We start from the raw sequence: 10,067 nt of genomic DNA, 5'->3' as shown, positions 1-10,067 counted from the left end.
AGCTACCAAATTAGCAACTCCCAACCTGGAGGCATCTGGCAGCTCCTCTGCAGCTCAGGATCAAACCAAGAGCAGGAATACTGACTACAGCAGCCCCAGCAGACCCCAGCCTCCTTGGCTGGGCCCTTCCATTCTTGGAGAGGCCCCTCCCTTCCACCTCAGTTCTGCCCCTTCATTAATCTCTCAAAAGCAGCTTTGTTTTGGTGGCTTCTCCTACTGTGAGGCAGGGCAACAGTATGGCTCCGACGGCTCTGTGCATAGGCCGAGTAGCTGGTGGTCCTGTAGAAAGATGCACAGGCATCAGAGTCCCCTTTCCTTTCCCAGCAGGTCCCAGCTACACAATCCTGGGGCCTGAAACCTCACCACTGACTCCTAAACCTTTTAGAAGTCCTCTGCTCAATGAACATATCCTGGAAGAAAGATTACCCACACCAATACCCAGAAGGAAGTGAACTTGAGTTTACTCAACACCGAATATGCTCCAGTGGCTGTTGGGTCCTTTACAAATGTGACTTCACAGCCAGGCACAGGGGCTCACACCTGTAATCCTAACACTCTGGAAGGCCAAGGCAAGTGGATTGCTTGAGCTAAGGAGTTCAAGATCAGCCCAAGCAAGAGGAAGACCCTGTCCTCTCCTCCATATAGAAAAACACTAGCTGGGTATTGTGATGGGTGCCTGTAGTCCCAGCTACTCCAGAGGCTGAGGCAAGAGGATTGCTCAAGTTCAAGAGTGTGAGATTGCTGTGAACTATGACGCCACAGCATTCTACCCAGGGTGACAAAGTAAGACTCTGTCTCCAAAAAAAAAAAAAAAGTGACTTCACTAGGTTCTCTCATGGCTCAGGGAATAGCTATTATTTTACAGCTGAGTAAACTGAGGCTTACAAGTAACAGAATCAAGATCAAAGAGCCAGTGAGTGAGTGGCAGGGCAGGGTGAAGCACCCTCCTAAGCTCTTCCCCCTTGGCCATGCCATGGGACACATGGTGGCATGGTGGACAAAGTGAGAGTGGAGATGTTACAGGTCCTGAGCTAGGAGAATGGAGACCCAGATTTGAGCCTCAGTTGTGAGACCTTGTGGGGGCAACTGGGAGTAAAGACTTCTCTGGGTATTAGTTCCCAGCAAATTCCAGCTAAGTATAAAGATGCAGGTGTGTAGCCGCACTGAAGGATGCAGAGGCCTCTACTGGGCCAGGGATGCCCCGTCCTGCTCACAGCCTTTCACCTCCCTCCCATCACTGGTGATTCTGGGTCTCACCTTCCGGCCTATTCATTCACCACTTCTCAGTTCTTCCTTCTTGGTTTCCATTTCCCTCTCCCTCCATTCTCCAAATCCACAACTGAGCCTGTCTCTGCTAGATTATTACGCCAGCCTCTCCCTTCACACTGTGACAAACGTCACACAAAGAAACTTGGGAGGCTCCGTGGCTCCCACAGGACAGAGTGCTGGATTCTCACAGGCAGGGCAGGCCCTGGACAGCCATCTGAGCAGAGCCAGTCCTTGCCACTCCAGCCAGGGGATCCTCAGACTTGATGGTGATGACACTCACCAAATGGAAACATATTCTGAGCCTGATTCTGTGCTAGGCTCCAGGGACACAGGCAGGTGAACCCTGTCCTCTCTCCATGTGTAGTGGGGAAACATGGGGAAACGGAAAAGGAGTAGATGACAGTTACCCAGTGTTGAAATGGTCTGTCCACAAAATCCTTTCCCCATAATGTGGGATGGTCATCTTTAAACAAGTAAATGTGGCTCTGCTGGCTTCCCAACATACCGTCAAGTCCAGCTCCTGGATCTTGTCAGGCGGCGATCACCACCCACCTCTCTTTCTGCTCCTCATGCAGACCTGAGGATCTGACATGAGCTGCCCTCACTCTGGGCATGGTTGATTTTACTGGGCATCCCATTCCCTTAATGTAAGACGTACACCGTATCTGTCACTGCTATTTTTTTTTTTTGAGACAGAGTCTTACTATGTCACCCTTGGTAGAGTGCTGTAGTGTCACAGCTCACAGCAACCTCAAACTCTTGGGCTTAAATGATTCGGCCTCCCAAGTAGCTGGGACGACAGGTGCCCGCCACAATGCTCAGCTGTTGTTTTGTTGCAGTTGTCATTATTGTTTAGCTGGCCCGGGCAGGGTCCGAACCTGCCAGCCTCAGTGTATGTGGTTGATGCTATAACCACTGTGCTACAGGCGCTGCTAATTTTTCTACTTGTTTGTCTGTGTCTCCCACTAGAACATGTATCCAAGAGCAGGCGCCTATATGTCTGTATCTGCAGTGCCTAGCAGGGTGCCTCCACAACGTGTGTGCTGAAGACTGAATGAGAGCCATGGACGGGAGGCAAAGATGCTGGAGCCCTGGAAACGACCCAGGGATGGAGCTAGAAAGGTTCTCCCACAGAGGTCACCTAACGTTGACTTTTATGGAGTGTAAGGAGGGAAGAGGGACCACTCTAGGCAACCCAGAGCAACCCCAGCACAGTTGTGAGATGTTGCTGGAACTGAGAGAGGTCAGGGAGTAATGGGAAATGGGCTTGCATGGGTCACAGCCTTGACTCTGAGAGCCTCGAACTTTAACCTCTAGGTGATGGAGAGTCATGGAAGGGCTTTAAAGCAGAAAATCTCATGGTCTGGTTTGTGCTTTATAAAGAACACGGGGAAAGGGAAGCTGGAGGAGCTGGGGAAGGTAGGGCGTTTTGTGATAGTCCAAGGGGAAGGAACAGCTTTCAGGAGATAAAATCAGCAGGATTTGGAGATGGGTGGGAGTGATGGAGTGAGGTGTCAGAGGTGACTCCAATTTTTCAGGCTTGGGCAACTGGGTGGATGACTATGCCACTCGCTGGGATGGAGACACAGAAGGAGGAACAGGTTTGGGGGTGAAGATGTGGAGTTTGGTTTGGGCTTGCCAACTTCAAGGTGCTCATAGGACAGTCAGACGGAGGTGCTGGGAGGACAGGTGGATTGCTGTCTCCCAGAGAAAGCAAGGTAAACTTTAAACATGTAATAATATGAAGGACCTGGGGGTAGGGCCAGGGCTCAGAAGTGAGGCCAGGGCTGTCCCCTCTCCTGGAGGCACCAACTTATCAAGGAGGTGAGGACAGCTGGGGAAGTGACACACAAAAGGAGGCAATGGCATGTCCCTGAAGGTTCCAACTTGGAGGAGCTGGAGCTGTGGTGCACATAATTCCACCCTGGGCTGGGACTGGGACATAGGATCCCCCCGCCCCCCAGCACACACTGCTGCCTTCCCATGTTCACAATCCCTCAGGGGGACAGTGTGCCTGCTCCTATCTGTCCAGGCACACAGGGTGCCCACCACGTGGCTCCCGCACAGCTGGGGAGAACCAGCTGAGCAGTGGGGTGATGAGGGGGAGACGCCTCACCACTCCGGCCTTAGGGGGCACTGTCAGCGGGCTGGGGGACCAGTCCTCTCATGCCCAGGCCCAGCGCTGCCGGGGGCGGGGAGGGGGGAGGCGCGTGGGGATGTAAGAGGCGCTGCGCCGCCCCTCCCCGGTCCCCTTGGTCATTACCTCTGAGCCCAGCAGCTTGCACCCTGCTACGTTTAACCGCGCCCTCGGTTGTCCCTCCTGTTGCCGTCGGGATACCCCAGCAGACCCTCGGTCCCAGCCGCGCCTCCTACCGAGTTTCTGCCTCCGCCCGGTACCTGCAGTCGCTTTTCCGCGAGGATGTCCCCTTCCAGGCAGTCACAAAGGCCATGGGTACGGGCCGGACTGGGTCGGGGGCGCGGGTGGCCCCTCGCGGCAGCGGCGGCGGTGAAGGTGGCTCAGGTGACAGCACCTGGCCTAGGCGGGCAGGGCGGGACCGGCAGCCACTCCCCGCCCTGCTGGGCGCCTCCCCGCCGGGCAAGGGCGTTGGTGTCCCTGGAGCCGGCCTGGGGTTCCAGGGCAAGCACTCTCCCACTCAGAGAAAGGATCTAGACCCCGTCTAGACCCTCCTTGGAGTCAAAGAGAAACCGAGGCCCGCAGAGGGCCAGGGATTTGCCCAAGATCCTGCAGTGGTCAGTGGGAGGCTCCTCTACTCCATCTACCGCCTGGCCTCAAACAGGTGGGCGGCAGGGTCTCCGGGGAGAAACGGGGCCACCAACCTCTGCCTACATGAGGAACCATTGGGACTGGGTCCAGAGTAGAGCACAGAGCAGGATGGTCAGGGAGTTGATGGGGGAGCAAGAGGGGAGGGCTGCAGGCAAGGGACTGGGACAAGACCCTGTTCACTGACGCCTGACTCCCAGTTCCCTGTGGGAGGTGAGGGACAAGTAGAATCAGCTCTGGAGCAAGGTGATCCCCTGGCTGGGCTGTCCAGTAGGCTTCTGTGGGAGGCCCAGGAGCAGGGAGCACCACAATGACTACTCCAGCCCCAGTGTGAAGGATGGATTCGGGGGCCCCAAGAGACTTTTCCCATAAGAGAGGGTGGGGGTTGGACACAGAGCAGGAGCCAGGTGGCTAAGGAAGTGATCATTTTTGTTTCCTTTTGGCCTGGGTTGGTATCCCAGGTACTTGTGCAATACAAATCTTTGTCCAATAAATGGTGACTGATTCTGAGTCAGGTGGTGCCACTGATTTTACAGACTCTCATTTAACTTCATTTTACTGAATACTCACTTATCCCCATTTTCCAGTTGATGAGATTGAGGTTCAAAGGGATTAAGTATCTTCCCTGAGACCAAGTTGTGGAGCCAGGTCTTAAACCCAGGCCTGCCTGCCCCACCTGGCATTTTCCTGCCTTGCCTGTGGGCCCCGGGTGGGCTGGGGATGAGAGGGAAGCCCCTGGAAAGGGTGCCTAGAGGGCAGAAGCCCCAAGGACTATCTGGGAAGTCACTCGTATTTCCTTGGTAGACAGCAAAGACTTGACCTTTCTCCCTTTCTCTGAGCACTCATTATGGTCTTGGCAGACCAACAAGAGCCCAAGAATGCTGCCTATCTGATCACAAAGCTAGTGCTTCCAGATCTGGAAATTCCAGTTATAGCGCATTCAGGGGCCCAAAACCCCTCAGTCCATCCTCATCCAACTTGGCAGCACTGGGCACTGCAGATAGCCAGCTTTCTCCTGGGCTCCCAGGCAGGAATTCTACAGGGCATCGGACCTGACCCTCCCATAAGCCCAATCTACTGATGAAGGATTGAAGTCCCACTGAGCCTCTCAGCCCACAGCCAATAGCACTTCCTCCAGGGAGCCCTCCAGTATTTCTCCACTGGAGGGGTCTCTCCCTCTTCAGAGGTTGTATTTTTATCTGTCACTCTCACAGTACTTAGCACTAAGTATTTTTAATGCTTGTGTTAGTTATTCACAACCATATTTATTAGTCTCACTCTTCAGATTTCTGTAACTATATTTTTATCCAGAATCAGAGGGAAGTGTTCCATATAAATGAATTTTCAAGATAGCTGAAGTTCATCCCTGTTAGAGTGTCTCATATCTGTCTTCCACAGAACTTAGCACGACTGCTACACATAGTAGGTACTCAGTGTTGAATAAATAAAGAAGAACTAATAGCTATCAAGTTTCTACTGAGTGGAGGGCACTATGCTGAGGGCCTTTACAAACACTACCTCTCATCTGGACAACAGCTCTGTTTTAAGAATATTTGCGTTAGAAGTTTAGAAATGTTCCTAAGATCAAATCAGGAGCTGGGATTCTATCCCGGGGTTCTTAAACTTCAGAGCTTGCTTCCTACTCTTCATCACCCTCTGTTTAGAACAATGTTAGGTATTATTCTAAACTCTTCATATGGACCAACTCATTTAATCCTCAGAACAATCCTGTCACATATGTCCTTCTACCATATCAATTTTAGAGTTAGGAAAGTAAGGCAGAGTGGGATTAATTTGTTCAAGATCATACAAGCTAGCTAGTGGCAGAGCTGGGAGTCTACATAAGCAGCCATCCGAGAGCCTGTGTCTTCACTCCAGCCCCAGAGAGCCTGCCACACAAGGTCTTAGAACACACAAAGCATTTATGACCCACTTTCCCCAGCTCATCTTATTCTGGATCTCGTAACAATCCCAGGGCAGAGTAGGTTCTATTCTTCCCTTCCTCCCTCAGTCTGGAACCACACTGCCTTGCTTAGACTCTTGGGCCCACCACTTGCTAACTGCGTGACTTTGAGCAAGTTATTTAACTTTTTGTGTCTCAGTTTTATCACCAGTAAAATGAGGACAATAAAAGAACCTATGACAAGGGTTATTGTAAGGATTAAATGAGTTAATGAAAACAAAACCAAATAGTGGCCAGGTGCAGTGGCTCACGCCTGTAGATTGCTTGAGCTCAGTTTGAGACCAGCCTGAGTGAGACCCTGTCTCTAAAAATATCCAGGTGTTGTGGCAGATGTCTGTAGTGGCAGCTACTGGGGAGACTGAGGCAAGAGAATCACTTGAGCCTAAGAGTTTGAAGTTGCTGTGAGCTGTGACACCATAGCACTCTACTGAGGGTGACAAAATGAGATTCTGTCTCAAAAAAACCCAAGACAGAATAGTGCTGACACATTGTATGTGTTATGTGCACCTCCAATCGTTATCCAGAATCAGAGGGAAATGAAATGTTCCATATAAATGAACTTTCAAGATAATTGACATTTGTCCCCTTTAATCATAGATTCACATTACCTAAACTGTCTTATCACCTTATCTGTCTTCTTTGACTTTATAGCTTCATCTTTAATCCTTGCAAAAACGCTGTGAGGAACCGTTATCCCCACTGAGAACCAGAGAGGTCAGGAGATTTACGGTGGCTGGGCATCAGGTGGCTCACACCTGTGACCCTAGCACTCTGGGAGGCCAAGGAGGAAGAACTGCTTGAGCTCACCATTCAAGACCAGCCTGAGCAAGAGCGAAACCCCATATCTACTAAAAAAGGAGAAAACTAGCTGGGTGTAGTGGTGGGTCCCTATAATCCCAGCTACTCCAGAGCTGAGGGGAGAGGTTGGTGTGAGCTATGACAGCACAGAGCACTCTACCCAGGGCGACAGAGTGAGACTGTCTAAAAAAACAAAACAAAACAAATATATATAAATATAAATATATATATATAGAGAGAGAGAGAGAGAGAGAGAGAGATTGACCCATAGTTACACAGCTAGGAAATGGTAAAGTCAGAATTTAGACTCATGCTTATACAACTCCATTGTGTGGATTCCTTCTATGAGGCCAGTAACCTTCTCAGGAAACTGCAATGAATTGAGTTTTCTCTTGCTCCTAGATAGCGGCACTCTGCAAGGGAGAGGGGGTGGGGGGCTCTTAACCTGCTTCTGCCTATTCTAGGGCTAGAGTTTTGATTCAGTTATGTAGAGCCTTTACCCTATCCAGGTCTCTGTATGCCACAGTGCCTGGAAGGATCTTTACCTCAGAACGTGAAAAGGCCACATAGAGGCCCACGCTCTGGCTGAGAACGGTTCAGGGCTGTCTGTTCTTAACATGTCCAATCATCATTAATATGCCCACAGTAAGCAGCTCTGTTCAGTCTCTACTGCGGGTCTTACAGAGCCTCTGAGGGGTGCGATGTCTGTTCTGTGATGAATGAGAACTTCTTAAGTTTTAAATGTTGTGAGCACTAAGATCATATACAAATAAAGAGCCTTAGTGCCAGGCTCTGAGAAGATCCTTAGTAAGTGTTGGCTACTTTCCCTACCTCTTTTCCTTCCCTCAAAATAACTCAATCCTCTCAATGGCTGAGCCCGGAGCCCTTATCCTGGGCAGCTGAACACGTTCTATACACTGTGTGGGTGAGAAAGGAAAAATGAGTGGCATCTTTCTGTAAATGTCTCGATATAGGCAGTCCCCAAGTTATGGACAAGATAGGTTCTGCAGGCTTGTTCTGGAGTTGAATCTGTATATAGTCAGAACATGTACATTTACTTACTATCTGTAATAGCTTCCATTCATAAGGAAGAGTCGTGCATCAGTCGGATGTTTGTAACCCAGGGACTTAACTGTGCTAGCCTCCAGGTGCAAGTTGTATGTAAGTCAAATACAGGGACTGCCTGTAATCTTTTCATCATTCACCTGGATAAATAACATTAAGATCTCATTTATTTGAAGAGTTGCTTTGTTTTGTTTTTTAGAGACAGAGTCTCACTTTATTGCCCTTGGTACAGTGCCGTGGCATCACAGCTCACAGCAACCTCCAATTCCTGAGCTTAGGAGATTCTCTTGCCTCAGCCTCCTGAGTAGCTGGGACTACAGGCGCCCGCCACATGCCTGGCCATTTTTTTGTTGCAGTTTGGCTGGGGCTGGGTTTGAATCCGCCACCCTCGGTATATGGGGCCGGTGCCCTACTCACTGAGCCATAGGCGCCACCCGAAAAGAGATTTTTTTTAGAAATCAGTGGCTTTGAAACATTTTGTGACCCAGTAAATATTCAATTACAAATGCTATTTCATGATTTTAAAAATGATGCTCATTAATTATGATGGATCAAAGCACAGATATGCAAAGTCACCCCAAAGAGATTATAGTTGCTCAACCAGCCTAACCAGACTATAACCTGATTAAACATATTAATCTGAAAAACATGTCCATCAAAGGATCCCAGGGAACCCTGGCTACAGAAGTCAAGAGCATCCTCAGAGGGAGGAGGCATCTACGCAGCACAAGGGACGGAGTTGTGTTTAACTGTGGGTATTCCAAGTCCCATGGCAACTTTACTTTTATTGGAAAATTACATTCTGATCTCTCAATTAGTCCCTGTGTACTTGTTTCGTAATTGTCTCTGTTTTACTGATGAATATCAGTTTCTAAACTTGAAGGTCAGGCCTTGGCCCAGGTTGAATTCACTAAGTAATGACTGCGACTTGTGAGAGGCCTCCTGGGAGACTGTCTGCTGGCCTTTCCCAGTTGACACAGCCCTGACCTCAAATGTGTGGCCATGTGAGTGCTGTTCTTTAAAAAAAAAATTCAACAGTCACTATGTATGCTTTTAGCAATGCCCCGGCATATCTCTTTTGGGAAGCCTTCCCTAATCCTCTCAGCTAGTGCTCTCTCCTTCCTCTGGGTGCCCTGGCACGCCTATGGTAATCCTCAGCATGTGATATTGTGAAATTAAATGCATCTCCTCTACTCTGCCACTAATGGCAAGGCCTTCATATGAGTCTCCTCTGTTCTTAGCCCAGCTCACACAAGGTCTTAACAAAGGGCAGTGGAATAATGGCTTTTTCACCATGTTATTTTCAAAACTCAGACAACAGAGCTTTCCGGCAATATAGGTCCATGCATACCAAAAAAAAAAAAAAAAAGGTATTTTAATATAAACTTGTTTCAGTAGAACAGAATGATTGAACATGAATTCTGGAGCCAGACTATCTGGGTTTGGATCTTAGCTCTGACACTTTTTAGTTCTGTGATCTTGACCAAATTACTTAATCCCTTTATATCTCAATCTTCTCATCTAAAAACAGGGAATAACAGTACCTAAATCAAAGAATTGTTACAAAGATTAAACAGTATATATAATGGGCACACACTGTTACCTAAATGTTAGCTTGCAATTATGTTAAAAACTGTCTAAAAAAAAAAACTGTCTAGTCACAAAAACGATTGGAGATGCTTCACACTAAAATACAGAATACACATGTCAAGTGTAGAATGACAAGATGCAACAGCACTGCAGACTGACTGTGTGGATTGAATAAAATCTGCAGAACAAAGAGACTTAGAAGTTAGAGTCCACTGGCCTGGTACAGTGGCTCTTACCTGTAATCCTACCACTCTGGGGGACAAGGCAGGATCGCTGGAGGTCAGGACTTTAAGACCCAGCCTGAGCAAGAGTGAAAAAATTAGCTGGGTATAGTGGAGCATACCTGTAGCCTCAGCTACTTGGGAGACTGAGGCAGGAGGGTCACTTGAGTCCAGGAGTTTGAGGTTGCAGTGAGCTACAATGATGCTACTGCACTCTACTCAGGGTGACAGCGAGACTCTGTCTCAAAAAAAAAAAAAAAGAAAAAGAAAAAGAAAAGAAATTCAAATTATTGGGTCCAACTCTACATCTACTGAGTCAGACTCTCTGGGGGAGGGCCCAGCGAGCCCTCCAGATGACCCTGATGCTCTTTCCCCTGAC

This window comes from Otolemur garnettii, unplaced genomic scaffold (assembly GCF_000181295.1).
Source record: "Otolemur garnettii isolate 467f Iridium unplaced genomic scaffold, OtoGar3 scaffold00159, whole genome shotgun sequence".
Lineage (NCBI taxonomy): Eukaryota > Metazoa > Chordata > Mammalia > Primates > Galagidae > Otolemur > Otolemur garnettii.
This window is presented reverse-complemented; position numbering follows the sequence as displayed.